The sequence below is a fragment of the Candoia aspera genome, chromosome 7 (genome assembly GCF_035149785.1).
Source record: "Candoia aspera isolate rCanAsp1 chromosome 7, rCanAsp1.hap2, whole genome shotgun sequence".
Lineage (NCBI taxonomy): Eukaryota > Metazoa > Chordata > Lepidosauria > Squamata > Boidae > Candoia > Candoia aspera.
In genome coordinates, this window is record NC_086159.1 from 75,928,444 (window position 1) to 75,949,404 (window position 20,961).

The window sequence follows — 20,961 nt, forward strand, 5'->3', positions numbered from 1 at the left end:
GGTGTAGGGAGACCTAGGATCAAGCGACCTTCAGTTAAGAAATTCATGGGTTGACTTTCATCCAGTCACTGACTCTCAGACAAAGTAACATCACAGAGCTGTTCTAAGGTTCAACTTGGAGGAGAGAGTGATATGAATGCTACCTTAAGCTCCTAGAGAAAAATTGGAATATAAATCTAGTACAGAAAGAGATGATGATGAAAAGAGAAAAAATGCACACAAGTCGATTAGAAACAATGGGGTTAACCTGAATTAACTTCTCTCTCTTCAGAGATTGTCAGATACATTTAATGCATGGGTTCACACAATACAGCAAATTGTAGTTTGCTTTAACTATGGCTAATAGCTCTTAGCATAAGGAAATTTCTCCTAATAGTCTGATTTCTTCTGATTTCACCTCATTGTCCTGCTCTTGGTTTCCAGAGAGAATAGCTTGATACCCTATCTGTAGAATGCTGCCCTATCTCCTGTTGGTCTTCTGTTTTGAAAGTTAAACCTGCACAGCAACCTTAACCAATCCTCATAGGATTGGTTGTGAGCCCCTTATCATCTGGTAGCTTTCTTTGGAACCTGCTCTAGCTTTGGTATCCAGAATTGGAACACTATTCCAAGTGCTATCTCCCTAATGCAGAGTACAGTAGAATTATTACCTCCTGTGATCTGGACACAATTCTTCTGTAAGGGCAGAACAAGATTACACCAGCATTTCTCAGCAGCTTCATTGCATTGCTTGCTCATTTTCAGCTGGTGGTCTTCAAAGACTTCTAGGTCCTTTTTACATTTTGCCAAGTCAGATCTCCCAACTCCTGTACCTACACACTTGATCTTTCCTACCTACTGTAGAAGCAGACCTTGCTATACATGTCAGTTCAACCAGACATAGCTTCACATTGTAGAAAAAACACTTGCCACAGGAAGATTGTTATTGCCTCAGATGTTCAGATTTATGAACCCCTTCCTTCCTCCCTCTCCCTCCTGTAATCCTGACAAATCTGGATCCTGGAGTTTTCAGAGTGCAAATTTTTTGCAAGGAAAAAAAGCCTTTAATTAAGCAAGCAACAACAAACACAGCACATTGTTTTAATTAAAGCAACATGCTGCCTTCCACAATCCTGTACTGAATTTAGTTAAGCTAGGGCTTAGCTTTAAAACACATGACAAAGTCTGTTTCTTTAAAGTCATCAGACTGGGCTTTCAGCAGTTTGAGGCTTTTTATTGCCCAGCCAAATATTGCAGATTATTTTTAAAAGATGGTCTGGAAGCTGCCGTTTCCCTCCCTCCCACCATGAAAAGTTCGTTGAATATAGGGCTGCAAAGTCTTCTCTGAGTCTAGTTTTTCAAAATACATTGGTGGAAACTTGCTGCTTTTGTCGAGGAGGAGGTGGTAACTATATTTACTTAAGAGGACTGTTTGAGCATCTTTCAAAAATGACTCCAATTTCAGAGCTGAGCTCTTCAAAAACAAACAAGCGATCAACCAGCACGATCATCTTAGCATGTCTTGCACCTTTAGATGGCAGCCAACCTAGATATTCTAATCATAATAAACTAATCTACAATTCCGCCTGATCCAAGAGCTGTTTAATGTTTAATCCAGATTCGTTTTCAATCAGCTGCTGGGGATGATGGCAAGTGTAGTCTCCCAGTCACAGTTATAGAGGACCAACTTGAGAAAGTTTCCTTGAAGGTGTGCAGGAATCAAATCAATGGGCTGGATGAGGACTGGGTTGCCCCAGTTGGTAAATACTTGTTGGAGGGAGAAATGCATGGAACTCTGCTCTCTCTCACTAGAAGATGTCAACTATAGCAAGCTTGGAAGATGCTTTCCCTTGGTTTATGCTTAATGACAGGCACAAGTCGGCAGTGGAGGATGAAACTGCTGCTTGGTTTGCAGATTTAGGGAATCCAGTTGAAAACACTGCCATGGACATTTTGGACTGCTGGATTTTGTGTTTTGCTTGCTTGCAATGGAAATTTTGTCTAGCTGCCTCTGCCTATTCAAAATGCCCACTGTATGCATTAAGTTACGTGTGCTTTTCTTTGTTGTCAGAAAACAGCTTCTGGTCACCTAATTCCTAAACCTGATTACTGTAAATACTTGGAAGAGTGGTGCCAGATATTCCTTCTTTTGAAATATAATGTTGGGTTGGAAATGAGGTTAATGCCATGGATTAGATTGCCCTCTCCAATGATTTTTGTGCCAATATTTTTGATCTTGCTGGCTCTTGCTGACTTGTAGATTATTTCCATGGATGGCCATTCCTAAATCTAAGAGATGAACATGAGTTCACACATGACCCTAAGCATGATGTGGTTTATTTGGTCTACCTTATGATGATGTATAAATTGCTTCACAATTTAGTGTTACGTGTGAGATGGGCCACTATGGCTTGCTCAACATATAGAGGTTAAAACGAACAGTGGCTTAGAATGGGAAGGCATGGAATGATGTCATACTGCAACATAGCCAATCACATGATGCCTATGGCAGTGATGTCACTGAGGTCAATGCAAACGAAGGAGCAAACTTTATCCCAATGCGGGATATCTGTGAAATGGAAAGGAACTTTATGAAAAAAGTCTTCTTCAAAGAAGTCAAGCTGAGCTGTAATGCTGACCAGCTCAGTGGACACATTAGAATACCCAAGGAATCAAATGAAGATGTCATTGATTAAGCTTGGATTTATAGTGTCTTTTAGGAACAGGGTTATCCACAAGGGTGAATGTCAACATCTGCAAGATGTCAGGCACGGTGTTGAGATGTTGAGATGGAGGTTAAACTGATAAACAGGAAAATCTCCTCTGACGTGCCAATATAATGTTGATTACTAAAGGCATGTGGTTCTCCCCAGCTGTAAAGAATATGCATAGAAACACAGAAGTGTTATTTTTCTCCTACTGACTCCAGTGGATCCATGACAAGTAAAGATGAGATAATATAATACACTCTGACATATTTTTCACTAGCCCCGTCTGGGTTCTTCCTCTGTCTTGGAACTAAGAGGGTCCAATTCTTCCTGGAAGGGGAGGGGGGTTGGTTTGGTTTAGCTTAAAACCTGAGCTGTTGGGGCTAAAATTACCCTTTCTGGGTTAGTTTTGGGTGTTAATTAAGTAGATTGAGCAGTTCCCACTGCACCGGGGCTGTTCTCACACAATATGCTTACAGATGGTTGATAACCATAACTTACAGAACTAACCTTCTTTGGAAGGGTTCACATGATAACCTGAATCAAAAACCAAAGCAAAGGCTGGATTTGAACATATGCAGAAGGCAGCTTATCTGCTCAAGCTTATGGGATGATTATCCACAGAACCACTGATGTGCTACTTCTAGCGCTGGGCTGCTTGAAATGCCACCCACCTTTGATGTGGGTCTTATTCTTACTGGCCATGATCACATGACACATTTCTCTGAAGTTAATGTAACCATGGATTACTTAGCAAACCTAATTTTCTGATGTACAAACCATAAACTAAGAGTCCCTTTTGGGAGATGGGCGGTGATAAATTTGAATAATAAATAAATAAAATAAATAAACTAACCACAAAGGCTAGATGTGCAGAACATACTATTTTGTGGTTCAGTGCATTGTTTGACAGAGTTTCCAGGTTATAAGCGAGGCACATAAAACTATCACAGCCTTGCTTCTACCTGAATTTTAGCCACAGTTTGTTAGCCTGCATTTGATTGTCCAACTTATCCATCAAGTGCATAAGAATAAACACCAAACTGGACCTAAATTAGAAAATTGGCTGTTAGTGGCTACATCTGTAAAGAGGAACCCTCATATCTGATGTTAGGGAGTTAAAAAAAATTAAGCCAGTATTTCAAACCTGGGCAATTCTGAGATGTATGGAATTTGGTTCCCAGAATTCCCTGGCCCTCATGGCCATTGCTAAGAATACTGGGAGTTAAAGTCCACACATCTCGAAGTGGCCCAGGTTGGAAAATACTGAAGTAGGCAAAGCAAGATTTGGGGAAAATGACAAGTTTTCAGGATGAGGTTTAACAATCAAGGCAGGATAGAAAAGAAGTAAGCAGTGAAAGAAATCAGATAATTTATGACCAGAAAATACAGGAAGGCCAAGTAGTTGGGCATCAGGACTGAAAAGTTTCAGACATTGCATTAAGTCAAAACCAAGCGGTTCCTCAATACAGCTGTGTTCACATAACACATTACATCACATGTTAAAACTATACTTGATCACAATGGTTTGCTGGAAAGGCTGAAACAAGCTACTGAATGTTAGTTCCAAAGCAGTGGGACTTGGGTGTACTTTCTCTATACCAGTGTTTCTCAACCTTGGCAAGTTTAAGATGTGTGGACTTCAACTCCCAGAATTCCCTAGCCAGCATGGGAGTTGAAGTCCTTACATCTTAAACTTGCCAAGGTTGAGAAACACTGCTCTCTACAGTTCTTTTTTTCACCTGGTTGCTGTATCATATTAAGTCACTGTTTGCTTAACTGTGGCTTACGATCATGGATTACAAACACGAAGTCTGATTCATACAACATGTCACATCTAAACCAAAGAAACCCTATTATAGGTTAGTGGAATATATGAACTAAACTTTTAAGCTTTTTAGCAGCACTCTGCAGGTGAAGGCACTCGGCAGCTGGCTTCATGCATTGTGCTGTCATAGTTTATGATGGTTTGCTATTGGTTTGGTATTGGTTTAGCATTTTAAGTGAAACCTGCCAATTCAATATACAGTATAAGGATTAAACAAATCACAGCTCAGAGTGTTGTTAAAGTGCAGACTGTATGGCTAATTGAACAATCAAGCCAACCTTTGTCTATATCATCTGATCATAGCCACAAAGAAATGTCCTCATATAACCCAGTTAGAGAAACCCAATGAAAAGTAGAATTGCAATGCATAACCAATAGTTCAGAGTAATCATTAAAAACTTCTATTTGCAATTGCATCCTAATTAACATACCAGAAAAAAATTGGGTATTATTTTAAGCCCCAATATTTATAAAAACATTCCATTATTTTCCCCACCCAAGAGAGCCCCTCTTTAGGTCATATCCAAAAAGATAAACATACATATTTTTAAAATAAAGGAAGTATGGAGCCAGTTTGGTCTAGTGGTTAAGGCAATGGGCTAGAAACAGGGGGCCGTGAGTTCTAGTCCTGCCTTAGGCATACAAGCCGGCTGGGTGGCTGGGTCCCTCTCTCTCAGCCCAACCCACCTCACAGGGTTGCTGTTGTGGGGAAAATAGGAGGAGGGAGTATTAGGTATGTTTGCCGCCTTGAGTTATTTATAAAAATAATAAAGGTGGGATAGAAAATAAATAATAAATAAATAAATAAATTCCCAACTGTTTTTAACTCAGATGCAAACAGATATAACTTTTACCAATTCTTAACTGCGTAATGAAGTTATGTGATTCCTATATTCAGATGATTGTCTGAACAGGGTATGGATTTCCTAGGTGAAGGAACGCTGATATTTTTAGAAAGGCCCACCCATCACAACTGGCTATAGGAATCTTGATTTTACTCATTTAAAATTAGTCTTCCATTCTGAGTGATTCTACTACTAAAGATTATTTGGAAAGGTTTATGAAAGTCCCAGTTGCCCCAAAGTTTATAAATTAAGTGTATAAAAATCAGAAAGTTGGACAAAGGGAGGCTGTGTCTCCTAGTTTCCTTTGTGATGAGAGTTGTCCCCTCCCATTTAGCGGAGAACATTGAAATATGGATTCCCATCCTTCACCTCCAATCTCACATGTCTGTAATGCCATAGGAAAAATTCTCTCTTAGTTTGGCTAGATTGTACTGTATATCTTCTAATCTTTACCTAACCTGAATGGACAAGAGTAAACTTTGAAAACTGCCAATAATGAATAGTTCATTCCTCACTACTGCAGCTTGCAGTATTGTATAATGAGTAACAGTCCTATACTTTCCAGGTAGAGAAACACAGACTACTGAATAGGATGTTTACAAAATTCATATATGAAAGTGTAAAAAGTTACACTGAGTAGTTACAAACAGCAACTTTGTAGAGTTTTAAAGGAACAGTTTTAAATTATATTATCTCAAAACCATGTTTCTCTAGAAACTTTGTTCTAGTTTTGTTTATAATCATTAAAACGCTAAACAGAATCCAAAAGTTATTGTTCTTTGTTTGATATTTGCCAATCTAACCCATTGTTCATTCACTGTCTTCAGTGACCTTTGTAAACTTACAAAAACATGTGTGGATCCATGCAGAGAAACCCTGATTGGTCACTGCCACCTAGCAAATGCCTATGTCCTTAAATAACAACACCGATTTCTATATCAATCTGTCCCTAATTAAATAGCTAGTGAAACACCCAGGAATGAATGACTCTCCTTTGTGACTGATTTTTTTTTTAAAAAAATGCTTCAATGGAAGAATTATGATGGTCCAGTTTCATGCTGCCATCAAGTCTCAAAGGACTATCAACATTTATTTACTTAGGGCTTCTAACTTACAACATAAAACTTGCAGGAGCATCTACCAGTGGTCAGAATGATCACCCTTTTAAGTATCTCTTCCATAAGGAATAGGGCCAAGTTGGGAGGTGGGTTTCTGTTTTTGATTATTGCATGGACATTTTTAAGGTCATCTCTCCTGTTGCAGATCATCACTCACTGTACAGCAATGTTCTGCATCTCAGGTACGACTTTCCCAGGATAGAATAAAGCCCAAAACTTGCCCAAGTTCTACTAGAACTCTGTGACCATCTCTGATTGGATGGGCCTTTCCAAAAACTTGAGCAAACCAACAAACAATCCTTCCCACAAATCTCACCATTTAATTTTTATAGGAGAATTATTTTCACCTCCAATGTCTTTCCCAGCCTTGTATCATGAAATCTATATAAACAGAGATGCCACAGATTTAACTTGGAATGGGCTGCACTTGTACTCCACAGCTAAACTTGAGACTCCTTATCAGTGCTGGCCTTCCATAACTTATATTCCGAAAGTTTGATTCAGTTGCCATAAGGGTGGCAATGTTGAATTACACTTGGGAACTGTGAGTTGCAAATATAGTTTGTAGGGTATTTTCTGGAGTTGGTAACTTTTGCCAGAAAAAGTAAAACAAAAAACAAAAAAACAACAAGGGCTACAAACAGCTCTTCCCTAGTAGAGGCTATATTGCCACAATCAGCAGCCATGGATTAAATTAGTGTAAAGTCAGCTATTCATAGAATACTTAGCCAGCCCTTTGCTTCTCCACAGTATAGGGAAAAAAATCACCCATTCATGCACAGTAATACAGCCAAGCTCCCTTTGGTGCTCAGTGGATGGTGGGGGTGGGGAAGGAACAGGTTGAGAAAAATCAGCATAAACTGAAATAACACATTTCCCGAGACACTTCGAGAGTAGGAAGCTACTCCAATGTGAATATAAATTAAACATAAGACAGCTGCTGATGATACACACCCCCTTAGGAGGCTGCCAAAGGAAGAGCTTGAAATTCATTGTCACTTTTGAAATCCCAGCAATAAACTAACAAACAGCCTTATATATCTATCCATGGATGAGTCTTTCTTTCTTTCTTTCTTTCTTTCTTTCTTTCTTTCTTTCTTTCTTTCTTTCTTTCTTTCTTTCTTTCTTTCATACAATTTACTTTTTTTTCCAGTAGACCCGAGGTGCGTAGCATGGTAGTATGTTATTATTATTAAAATGCAGCCAGTGCTATTAATAGAAGCAATTGTCTCTCGTGAAAATTTTGCAGAGCGTGCCGATCTATTTTTCTGCCTTTGCTACTCAGCAGCAAACATGCTTCACAGCACATTCAGGGAAGATGTATTTGCAAGATACATTTACAGCATGGGTGAGAGAAACAGGCTGACTGCTATTAAAAAAAAATGGGGGAGGGGAAACAGGGAAAATGGGATGATTTATCAAATGTGGACCAACTTTTCTGCAGCAGCATCAACAGGAATATTGTTTAATTGACAAATAAAAATATTCCTTCCCCAAGATTCAAGCAGCAGCCATTTAGAATAGGGAAGGAGGAGTAGTCCATTTTAGCAGATCCTCCTAAGAGGCACACAGCCTTGTTTGAATTAAATAAGTCCATGCATCCTTTATTCTCCCCCCATCCCTGATCAAAACCACCTTAGCACACCCCAAATCGGTTCCTACCACCAGCAACCTTCAGCTCTTTCCAGATTGCTGCTTGCTCGCAGTAGCCTGTAACACAGCATTTCAGAATAAAAGAGGGGTGCCCCAGAGGTTCAGTGTTTTTAAGCAGGTTTTTTGTTTAAATCTGACATCCGAAGCCAGCTCCATTCCTGTGTTTTGTCTTAGCCAGATTTCTTTTCCTTAAATGCAGCACATTATCAATGGCTCCCCCCTTTCTGGAAACAAAGACACACATTACCTTTTCCTTTTTCCCCTCCGCCTGAACAGGCGCAGCCTCAGCACTTCAGATTTCAACCCAATTGTCCCCTGGAAGAAAGCATCCCATTAATTCCAGTTTAACCAGGCCTTTGGCCTAACGAGCAGCAGCAGCAGCAGCAGCATCCATTGCTTTGAGTTTCCTTGTCTGTGGTTTGTTAGAATTCAGACACAGCCCTTTCGCTTCTTCCTTTCCCTGAGTCTGCAAGGAAGGCTCACGCATCCCATCTCCCTCCTAACGGTCTCTCCGATAGACACTGGCTCGGCTCTTTCGCAGCAGTCAGTCCAGCCTGGGTGCGACAGACACACAGAAGCTTTCTCTGACATGCAGAGAGTGAGGGACACCCACACACACACCCACACCCACACCCAGACACACCGACTGTGTTTGCAATGCAGTGGGGAGCTCTGGTGTGCCTCCAGGCTCCGAACATGCTATCCGAGAGCAACGCCAGAGCAGCCACGCCACCCAACGGCTCTTCTGCAGAGGGTTCACTCTTTCTCTGATTCCCCCTCCCCCACCTGAGACATTTATTTTTAAAGGCTCAAATGCAGACAAAACACCCATGTTCGGTGGGTCGGGGGGGCGGTTAGGTGAGAGAGAGACGGGAAGGTGAAGGAGAAAGAACAGTGGGAGGGGGAAGTTTGGAGGGAAACAGCAGCAAGAGCTGATGATCGGTCAGCTAAACACCCCTCTGGGTGGGAAGACCAGAATATGCCCTCAGCAGATGCCAGTCAACATCTGGGTGGATGATTAATGCTAAATCTGGGAAGGGAAATGGAAGTCTGGCAGATGAGGAGACCAAGATAAGACCTCTTTCTTCAACTGCATGTGTGCCGTACATCGAATCACATTTCATACTGATCACACTGAGGAGATGCCCAATATGAATTCCTAGCTAGACAAGCCATTGGCCGTGCTGGCCAGGAAGGAGGGGAGGTTGAGTGTCCAAACATCTGGGGCTCACAAGTTTAGAGAAGGCTGGCCCAGGTTCTTAGAGCAATGCCCAGAAGGAAAACATCAAGAGTAACAGGAATAAAATCAACAACTCCAAAATTATAATGATGGTGATGATCGTGATATAGTGAGTTACGTTGAATGGGGCAGAAAAACAAAGAAGGAAAAAAAAAGGTAGCCTTGATTTGTTAATCTTTCCATTTCCTTTCTGGCACAGCAGACGTTGAGTGTAAAAGTTATGACTTGAACTCTGTGAGCAGCAGGAAAGAGGTATGCTGAGTCTGTGAGAAGTCTTAATGGAAAAGGAGGAGGGGGGAGACAAATCACCCAAGACAAGCACTCCTTGCCCCCCCCCCCCTGGTTCAAGCAAGACAAAGCAAAAGAGAAAACATACCAGAAAATCCTGGCCAACTTGGAAAGAAGCCACAATGAAAAGTGTGGTAAGTGGACATACATCAATATGGACAGTTCTGAAACCAAACTGGGTTAATTTGGACACATTTGGGAGGGGACTCCACTCAAGCAGACCGAGTCTGAATCCCACTAAAGCTTCAGGTGTGAATTGGAAAATCAAGGGATGCAGATACACAGTGCTTAGCTTCTCCCCATGAGCTCCAGATCAGCAAACTTCAGAGGGTGGAGAGGGAGAAGGACGGATGTTATTTTGTGAGTGGCAGTTCTGGTTTCTAATTCTAATGATCGGTCCTGCGAGGCTTCCCAATTGTGGTGCCCTTAGGGAAGGATTTTGAAGTAATCTCTTCACTGTTCCATTGGAAGACTAACTGTGAACTCTGTGGAAGCTTGGAGTATATAGCACTGAAGGTTAACTTAGACCAGTGTTTCTCAACCTTGGCAATTTTAAGATGGTGGCCTTCAACTCCCAGAATTCTGGGAGTTGAAGGCCACCATCTTTAAAACTGCCAAGGTTGAGAAACACTGGCTTAGACAGTACCTGGCCCATCCACTGTCCAAGAGAAAAAGCAGATTTTGCTATCACCTCGATAATGTCCCTAAGCAGAAGTCTTCACAATCCTTCAGTTCTCCAGAAGGAACTAAAATAAGTGAATTTGGGATGATTATAACTGAGCGACCCCTGATCAGAGATGTAACCATTCTGGGAATTTTGAAACAATGGGAAAAAGGCCACTCTTTGTATCTCCCCAGCCCCCCATGAAAACTTTGAAAGAAAGATATATTTAATTCGACTGAATGCTTATCTTTTTGGACCCTTTATAGTTATAAAGTCTCTTTGTTATTTTATAAAACGTCTAAAGCATCGCTTGATTTGGTCATAACGCATCTGGCATGGTTTCTACATTTACAAACAAACAAACAAATAAATAAAGATTGAGTTAATTGAATTTAGATTCAATTAAATTTGTTACTAGAGGAGCTAACAAGCTGTTAGTCTAAAAATGTCAGCATTTCTTAATCCTTGCCTATTTTGGAGAAGGAAGCAGCAGCTCCCCTCCCTTACATCTTAGAGTAAAACAAAGGAAATTATATATTCTGTGCTAATCTTCCACATGAAAGATTACATTTATAATTATGTAATAATATATTTTGCCACATGATATATTGTCAGGCTCTGAAACCGAAGTACTATTACCGTTTCTACTTTGTTAATCTCCTGAGGTTTCCTTCATCAGAGCAAGCTTTTCTACCTTTTCACATGTTGGTTTATCTCCTGATTTGGCCTTTTCCCTAAACTCTTCTGCTTTTTTCCAAGAGTTTTACATCTCTACCCTTCCTTTGAGAATCATTCTGCTGCTCTGATTTCCATTTACATCCCCTCCTCTTCTGGATTCTACTCGTCATATTCAAGGATAAAACCATGCTGGGAATTGGCTTTCCTATGCAAAGTATCCAATTGTAATGCTGTAGGTTGCATAGAAACGAACATATGCTCATTTCTTTATGGAAATAATATCTTGCTTCTTGGAAGTTCTCAACTCTAACTCTTAATTGTGGGAATTAATTATGGTACACAGAATAGGATGGCTAGTACTTGGGCTATTTGGCTAATCAATATGCGATACAAACTGCAGGAAATAGAATCTGTGAATTAAACAAAGCAATGCCGTGGAACCTGCGATGAAGAGGCAAAGCTCAAGTGATCAAGTGATAGAAAGTGGAATGTGTCTGAGTGAAGTTTAAAAATTTATCCTTAGTCTCCCACAGAACCCCATCAAGTTAACCCCACCAGAACAGAATCTGAAAAACCCTGTAAGAGAGAGAATGCAAAAAGGAAGAGTTCATGGGAGCTAAAAATGCCACTCATGAAGAAGGTTGCATTTCCCAGCATTGCCTGGCTTTCTAATCACCAGTCTCCCTTCAGGGATTCTGCCACATTTCTGTTTCATGTTGGGTTGGATAGTTTGGTTCTTCCCATTGCAGTGTTGGAAATTTTGGCAAATCCAGCATGCCTCATTAACATGTAAATTAAGTTGCCCCACAAAGCAACTCTGAGGAAGCTGTTTGTTGCCACTCCCACTTCCTTTTTCCTCACTTTTTCCCCCTTCTCCACCCAGGGAGAGGCAGCATGGATGCTGCTCTCTTCAGCAGGGCCATGTGCTTGGGCCTTGATGAGGGATTCTGTCCCTTTCTTTCACACACACACCTCTTGGCAGCTGTAGGGCTGAGAGTTTAGGGCAAACTGTGTAATTAGAAAGACAAGAAGAACAAAGGAACCTCATCTTTTCCACCAAGATGGATGTTACAGAACAACAAAGAATAAAGTCAGTACGCTTCTTTTTACTTCTTAACCTAATACGTCTGAGTGTGTGATTCTTTATGCTTGGGAGGGCTGAATGTGTAACAGCAATAACCTGTGTTTCTCTGGCGTGCTCTCTGAAGCTCTCTAAGATAATATCCTTTTTCTGTGCCAGCTTCTCAGCTGTGTTATAAGCTCTGGTCCATTTCAGTGGTTCTAGCAGGCCACTGAATTGGCTTCATGCAGAAAGACAGACCTGTCTGCCCTTAGACAAGGCCTACAGAGAAACTGGGAGAGCCATGCTCTTGGTAGATGTTGTTCATCTTATATCTTACACAAGTCAACTCTGAAGGAAGGAAGGACATCTTTAAATTAAAGCTGTTTGCAATCAAGTTGCAATATAATGTTAATTTTTGGACATCTGTATGTATAGATATATTCTAGATTGTGCTATAAGAAAACTTACAACAATGTTTTGATTGATTGATGATGTGCCATCAAGTCATTTTTGACTCCCAGGGACCACCTAGATAGATTTTCTCCATGACAATCTATACCTAACCTGTTCTTTCAAGACTCCCAGTGGTGTATGTATACCAAAAATTATATTTAACGATGTCAAAGATAGAGCTGCTTAGATGAGATGGGAGGCAAATCAAATCAAATCAAATCAAACATAGTATCTGAATTTTATAAAGGAAATAATAAAGATAAAATTTCCTTCAAATTAAGTTTGGCTCCTGCTAACTACTGGATATTTCTACGTAGGTTTTTTTTGACAGCAACAAGTATATGGTTTGCTATTGCCTTCTTGTCAAATTATTATTTTTTATTTCCCAGCCCAGCTTACCACCAGGATTCTCTGAACATCTTCCTTCCAAGGGCTAAACAAGGCTGAACATCTTAGTGTCCAAGCTTGGGCATTCCCAGTCTACCCCTTTTCTTTTGTCTCCTCTTTTGAACAAACATCCTCTGCAAACTTAATAATTTTGGTCTCCAGTTGTTAATTCTGACAGTTACGTGCTTCACTTTCTAAAAAACGATTGCCCTGCAAAGTAGAAATGTTTGGAAAGAAGCAATCAGGATCGGACTGATGGAGAACCCGGGGAAGCTACATGTTCATAGTCTGAACTCCAAAGAAAGAGTGGATAGAAGAGATGGTTTCAGTGGCTCCAAAAAGTGCTGAATCTTTAAAGAGAGGCTTGCAAAACATTTCTGGGTGTGAATCAGTGAGAAAACCTTGATTCAGTTTTGAAGGAAGGACTTTGAACTTCCCAAGCTTGTTAGTCTGACAGAACAGAACATACAAATCCATTTGAAATATGCTCCTGAGTATTTGATTGCTCACGTCTTGGAGTAAATAACGGGTGAACGCATCATTCTTTCACTCTGGTTTAAATGTCTGTTATGGCTTGCTTTTATAGACAGAGTGATAGATTAAATGAACACTTGGTCTGCCCTACTGTGGGTAGTAGTTGCATTCTCGTGTTCTGCTCAGTCCTAAATTGTGATAAATTGTCCTTCTGAGATTTTTAAATAGCAAGCCCAAAGTAGTAACCCCAAAACCACAGGCAACTCACTCAAAAATGCAAAACGGGAATCAGTCATAAAAGGCACCTAATTCATGTAACAAGATCCAGCCAGGATAACCTGTAAATAACGGGATAAAGCCTATACAATAATAACCAGTATTGCACAATGTGGTTCAAGTGAGATCTAATTCCCAGGAGGATGAATTGTTCTCAAGAGGTTCCCAGTCAGCAATCACAAAGCAGTGTTACAACTTTAGAAACAGCAAAATCTTTCTCTTTCACCCATGTATTCAATGTATTCCTACCATAATTGTCTGAAGAGGAATGGTGGGAACAAGAGAAGGACTTGGCCTTCATCAGACTATGACTTTGGGGCTTCAGCTCAGTTTTCATACAGGCTATACTTAAAATTATCTCCAAGGGCTTGAGAAACAACTCAGTTCAATAACCCTTCTATTAAGGATATTCAGACAAATCAACTTTGGCAGCATGTTGCCGTACTAGATTGGTACATTGAACACAGTCGGGACACTCATAACTTATGCTTACTCAGAGGCAAGAAGGCATTTAATGCAAGAAAATACTGAGACCTTATCTAATTAAGTTTAACAAGAGAGGACAAAAGCAACCCATTTAACCTGGTTACTGAATTAACCAATTATCTGAGTTTACACAATTCAGTGAATCACAAATGAACTAAGTGGACTGGGTTTCACTATCTGCTAAGCCACAAAAAAACCTAACCAAACATAGCATGTTGGGTGAATGCAGGTACTAGATCATAATTGATCTGGTTGTAGATACTGGATGAACACAGTCCTCATATTTGTTCAGTTGTCTTTGGAAAGAATGACAACCCAACTATTAAAGCTTCTTATGATACTGTTTTATTTAGCATACAGGTAGCCTAGAATGCTGGTATGGTGGTGGTTAGAAAGCTTGTTAGCTAGAAAAATTGCAGATTGTACAGATTTTTAGAAGATGCAGTACATGTACTCTTTTAGGACTCCCATGAGTGAGGACCAGGCATGAGATGTTCTCCCACTACATCACTTGACCATGACCACCACCCTCTCCTTACCAGTAAATAAAAACCATTCAGTGATAGAAATGGACACTTAAGGAACCTTTTCAAACATTTCCTAAGCTTTCTAACTTTGGGGGTCCAGCCACTAAAAATCAAGTCTGCTCTTGCATAAATTCTGTCCCAGATTCCTGCTGTGTTTAGAGCACCATCAGGCACATGGACTTTTACAGAATTATAAACAGGATGAATGCAGGTCTTTTTCTTCAGCAGTTTATCATCAAAACATTAGAAAATGGAGAAGGAAGAAAGAGTAATAATATGGAGCAAATGGAACCAAATGCTGTTAGTCATACCAAGCTCCATATTGACTCATGGCTTTTAAAGATGGAACATGGGCATTTTTATTTAAAAGTAAAGTAGCTTTGGGGGCCTTATCTGGAATGTGCTTTTGATCTAGACTGAAGCTTTACATCACTTTCTTATCACACTCCAGCTGCTATCTGATCTCACATCAAGTGCTCCTTTAAAAGAAAAAATCAGGAATTTTTGCACTGAAGATGAGGGAAGTATTTCATAGAAAAGGAAGGGGTTGAGAAGTGATTTTGAAAAAAAAAAAGAACTAGACAGAGAAATGCAGAATTCAACCACATTTTCATTTCTCTCCATCAATCAACATGCTGAAACAGAAGAAGAATCACTGTGGATATTGTGAGATATCCAGAAATCCATGGCTCCTACCCTAATGATGTTCCAGAAGTCATTGAAAATCTGGTTATTCTCCTGGGACTTTGGGTAAGATGCTAGTCAGATCACCCCTGTAAGATTTGGTATGGTTTTGTATGGTTCTTCTTTTTTCTGGACACCCATCTCTTTGTTCTTTCATTTTCTTCCTCTAGCTTTTTATAGTGTAAGGCACCCAGAGCTGTTGGGAGTTGGGTGGTTTGTAAATCTATGTATATAAGTGAGTAAGTAAGTAAGTAACAGTAATTTCCATAAACGATCCAGGATAGCCATACAGAACTTGATAATGACAATATAGTAACTGACAAAATGAATAGAAATGGATCAGGACACCCCTCCCCCAACAGTTTAGATAGCCCGTCTTCAAACAGTTTCCATTTTAGCAAGATTCTTGTACATTCCTGTGTTTATTCACTCAAAAGTCAAACTAACAAGATCAGGAACGTTTAACCTTGGGTAGATGTCTGTGGGAATGCTGGCTTTGTAAATAATTCAGATAGCCGATATGAATAGGTTTGGGTGTGTGTCTGTGTGTGTGTGTGTATGACATAAGATCAAGAAGGAAAATGTTGAATGGCCAAAAAACCTTCTCACATACACAAGAGTATAGATTTTTAAGTACAAAGTTGTAGCAGCTCCACAAGACTCTGGGCAGCTTACAACTTTAAAAGCAAGAAAACAACAACAACATGGATCTTACATGTCTGCAGGGAGACAAATACTTAACAAAAAATTCTACAGAGGCTCAGCACCTATCACAAGGGCTGGGAGAATAGCCAGGTTTTCAAAGTAGGGAGGGTCAACAGATTCAAGATGGTGGCCAAAAGAGGCTAGCCTTTGATCACATGATTGAGACTACCATCTTGTGATTTTTGACATCCGTCCCCCAAAGACACCCCAGTTTTGGAACATCATCAGGGTGGGAGCCGTACATAACTCTGGGGATATGCTGTTCCAAAGGCAAGTGCCACAACAGAAAAGGCACACTTTCTGGCAGCCACGGCATGCCCAATGCTGCCCATGTTTTTGCCTTCTGGACCAGCTGTAGCTTCTGAGTGATCTTCAGGGGCAGCCCCATGTAGAGCACACCCTAGTGGTCCACTCATGAGGTGACTAAGGCATGCACAGTAGAAATCCAGTTTTCTAGGATAATCACATCAGGCTTACCTGCAGTAATTCCTCAGTTTAGAAAACATGAGGGCTGGAAACCACTTTTCTGACCCCCAAAGACCATAATCCTCAACTTACTTACTTTATATAAGTGATTTGCAATCCAGTATGGAAATGAGTTGAAGAACTAATCCAGTCTGGCAATTAGCAGATGGCAGGAGCTAGTTGATTTTGGCTGATCTCCAGAAACTAAGCAGGGTCTGATTAGTTAGTACTTGAATGGGGGACCACCACAGACTCCTCTTCCCTGGGAAGTCAAAACAAATCCCCAGAAGATGTCAGTGACTAACCACTTCCATTTGGTTCCAAAGAAAACTACATGGATGTATCCCTGATGGCACTAAAAGTCGAAGTCATTACTTATTCAAGCATTTAAGCTCAGCCTCTTCAGCCAAATTTCTTAAACCAACTAACCAAATTGCAGGACATTCTGATGGTTAAATTTTCTTTCATAAAAGCTCTAAGATAAAGCACACCTGGTCCGAGATCCTTTGGAATTTTAATCCAGGTATTTTATCAAAATCTATTTTGACAGAGCAGAGGTGATGCTAGGTCACATGATCACACTGAAGAGGTTTGTTTTCGGGTCCTGGGAGCGGAAAGACAGATATTGTGGTTCCTTCCTATAGCTGTATGCTCCTTCCTCTCATTGACCTCCTGGATACAGAAAGCAATACTGCCAAATGGGAGGAAACATGGCTTCTAAACTGCAATAACCGAATGCGTAACCATCTGACCTGACATAATAGTACAAGCCTCTTTCAAGAGAAGAAACACATAAACACCTTATTAAAAAAGCATAAACTCATGGGCCACAGAAACCTAGGTGCTGACCTGCAACATTCGCATTGTATGTGCATGTGAGTCTCCTAAATGCTGTGTATTAGTTTTTTTCAGACTCATGTGAAACCATGGTAAAGCATAGGAAACAGGCAACCTAGTATAACTTAGCATTTGTATTACAGGATGGATCCCATCAGCTCCAGTTAATCAGTGATCAGGGTCTAATACAAACCATCTGAAGGATACTGGGGTTGGTTACCCGAATTTGCCTTCCAAAGATGTGACCTGCAGAGCCTCACTTTTGCTTCACCCTTTATGTATGAAAAATAATTAGGATTTTGAGTAAACTGCGTATCTCCATTAGGTTAAAACTCAGAAAACCGAAGTTTATTCACTGAGGTTACGTCAGACAAACCGTGATCAAACAACAGTTGCAGTCCCTACTTTGTTAACAAATTATAATTAGAATAACACATTCCCACATTGGATAGCGGCTGGAAAGGAGTATAATTCAGAATGAAAGTGGCCTTTTGAATCTCACCTCCTTATCCAAAGGAAAGAAGATTGTGTGCAAGGCCAGGGCTTCTAACAGCTTGTGGTGCTAAACAAGAATTGAGTACAGAGACAGACAGCATGTCAGCTGTAGAAGAACAACCCACTGACCCAACGCAAATACACAAATTAATGGCTGAAAGCCTCAACTTTTGACAATTGTGCGAGAATACAGGTAAACCCACAGAAGAACTCTGAAAGTTGTAAGGTTTTGGAAGAGAATGCCGAAAGCTTGTGAACGTCTCTGGTGGGATATCTGGGGGCAGGGGGTGCCAGAACTATCAAGATGGTCGCCATGTGATTGAAGCCCCACCGCCATCTTGAATTTTTGATCCCTTGGTGGATGGCCCTGTTGTCCAATGTCTTTGGAAGTATCTCAAGTCCTTGGCCAGGCAGCCTTGGTTCAAACTATGTCATTAGCCTTAGCTCGGTATGGGAATAATGATAATACTAATCTTCCCTACAGGATTCTGGTGAAGATCAGTGAGATAACAGAGAAGAAGTGCTTTGGACATTTTATTAATATTGCTCACGCCCCTTTGTATGGAAAAAAGAGTTTTAAATTGCAGCTCCTCTCCCAGTTTAAGCAACAGTGCAGTGTTAGTCAAACTAATACAGATGTAAGTCTCATACCCTTCAGTGAGTTTAAAAGGGGCAGAGCTTCAGTCACATAATAGTGGCCATGCTGAGTTTTTTTTAACCTTCCTTCCGCTCTTAAAATAGCTTCACTAACATTAGCAACAGAGAAACCAAACCTTTACATAAACATCTGGAATAGAGATTATCTTAAAGATATTTCATTACATTTGTTATTTGTTGATGTGCCAGCTAAGTGGCAGCACCAATCCAGCTAAGAAGAGTTGAGTCTGGTTAGTACTTGGATAGGAGACCATCATGTAATTCCAGATCTTAGATTAAAGAAAAAATTTACCAGAAAAAGGTACAGTATTGGCAGCCCACTTTTGTATCAGGGCAAGCAGACTGCAAAGATCTGTCCATGCATGTCTTTAGGAATTGAACTCAACTTGAATGCAACTTTATTTTTTTATCAGTTTTATCTACACATTTAAAACATTTTATGTATCTTGTCCTTTTGCAAGTTCTGGATTTCACATGACGGTTAGTCCAAACAACATGCTTTTAACTAAACTGCTTGCTACCCAAAACTTGTGAGCCAATTGTAATTAAATCATCGGAAAAAAGTAGAGAGAGGCATCCATTCCATAGCATCTGACATTTAATTAAACACAGCCCATTGGTTAGAATTATTCTCCCATTAAATAATCCTTAAAGAAATAAAACATCCATCCAAAAGAATGAAGAATTCCTATGGGCACTTACTCAATAAACTCCACTGATTTCAGTGGGAGGTCTGACTAAGCAAACACAGAACAAGGGGAAGGGATGCTTGGCATGTGGGACAATCCATTAAACTCAGTGACACCCACTTTGGAGTGAAAATTGAGAGGAAAAAAAATGCAAGGACCATAATTTAGGGGTAGGGCACATATTCAGCATAAAGTACTTCCAGATTTGTTCTTGATGCCTTTAGTTTAAGGAATCACAGAGCATCATATGGGAAAATCTCTCTCGGCCTGAGATTTGGGGAAATCTCTGCCAGTAAGGAATGACAATATTGTGAGGCTACACACACACACACACACACACACACACAGACAGACAGACCAGGGATTATATTTCTGACAAGTCTGGAAGGCATTGGGAAACACTGGCCAGAGGATATTTCCTACATTAAGGCAAATGGAGGTGAGTATCAGGCACTAAATTCAGAGCTAAAACCTTCACGTGAGTATCTAAGTGGATTAATTAAAACATCTGCAAGGAAAAGTATCTTTCAAAATGAGTTGAACTGAGCGACTTCATAGATGGGCCCACACACTTTTCTCAGCAGCACTACAGAAGTGCCTTCTTCTGTTGTTGTTTTTACATTTCCCAGTCTAGCCAACATTCCTGTGACTTTTTGGTGGGCTTCCATTCAAGTTACATCTAGATCCAACCTGGCTTATGTTCTGAGCCCAGACAAACAACAACAACAACAACAACATTTTTTAAAAGGCTCTTTCTAGGTATTTTGCGGCTGTGAGAAGGCATGTTGATGTCCTTCTTTGTGACAGGAACTGAATGGTCTGTCAGGATGTGGTGATCTAACTTGGTGCCTCTGAACATGGAATGGGCAAACCCCTCATTTCCTAAATCAGGGACCCTCCTCAAGCTGAGGAAAGGAGCCAGCTTTCAGTACTTGGAGCACAGAAGAAAAGTCACTGCAAAACAATAGTCATAGTGGTGGAAGTACAGAAGCACTCATATATCCAACAGAAACACCAGAAACATAGAGTGGAGAAGACAACTGTTATCATGCCCTGTATGTTGCCTTCTTGGAGCACTAGACTGACAATTAACGGCCCTAGATTAATCACCTTCTTGCTATATATTAACCATCTTCTTGCTATATACAGCGATTTTGAACTGTATATAGCAATTTTGAGATGCAACCCGTATTGCCATCTTGTTCATTATTGAAAATATTTCTTTTTTTTTTTTGGTGCCTTCAAATCCATCTTGGCTCCTGGCATTGCCTGGATGAGCCCCTGCAGTTTTGTTGGCAACATATCTGGAAGTGGTTAGCCCTTGCCTCCTCCTTCCTTGGGCTGGGAGAAAGTGACTGGCCCAAGGTCACCCAGCTAGCTTTGTGCCTAAGTGGAACGAGAGCTCACAGTATCCTGATCTCTAGCCCAGCACCTTTAACCACTGTACCACACTGCCTCTTGTGAAAGGCAAATTATTAGAATAAAGTGGGGGGGGGAGCCCTTGAATAAGACAGTCTGTTGGCTCTGTCAATGTTATTAAAGCGGCATGTTCTAAAACCATGTCCCTGCTTTTTTAAAGCTGTTTACTTAAATGGTTAAAAGAAAAGAGAAGCATCAGCTATATGCAGTTTATTGATTGTTCAGTGGAATAACTGGCTTTATGAGCATGAAAGTGCCTGCCAGTGTAAACAGTTAATTATCCAAGGACAGGGTTCTGGAATAGCATCCTAAGGAGATCATATGATTGGCTTGTTTTATCTGT

At 40.5% G+C, this 20,961-nt stretch overlaps 1 protein-coding gene across 3 annotated transcripts in view; it reads right to left on the minus strand.

Moving 5' to 3' along the window:
• FRMD4A (FERM domain containing 4A) overlaps positions 1-20,961 on the minus strand; it is a 291,903-nt gene that overhangs the window by 176,510 nt on the left and 94,432 nt on the right. The window contains exon 1 of one of the 3 annotated variants that reach the window (XM_063308200.1): positions 8,379-8,752. The exons of the other annotated variants lie outside the window; for them this stretch is intronic. The gene's annotated coding sequence lies outside the window, so the exon portion shown is untranslated. Of the gene's footprint in view, positions 1-8,378; positions 8,753-20,961 lie in introns of those variants that run through there. 3 annotated transcript variants of the gene reach the window in all.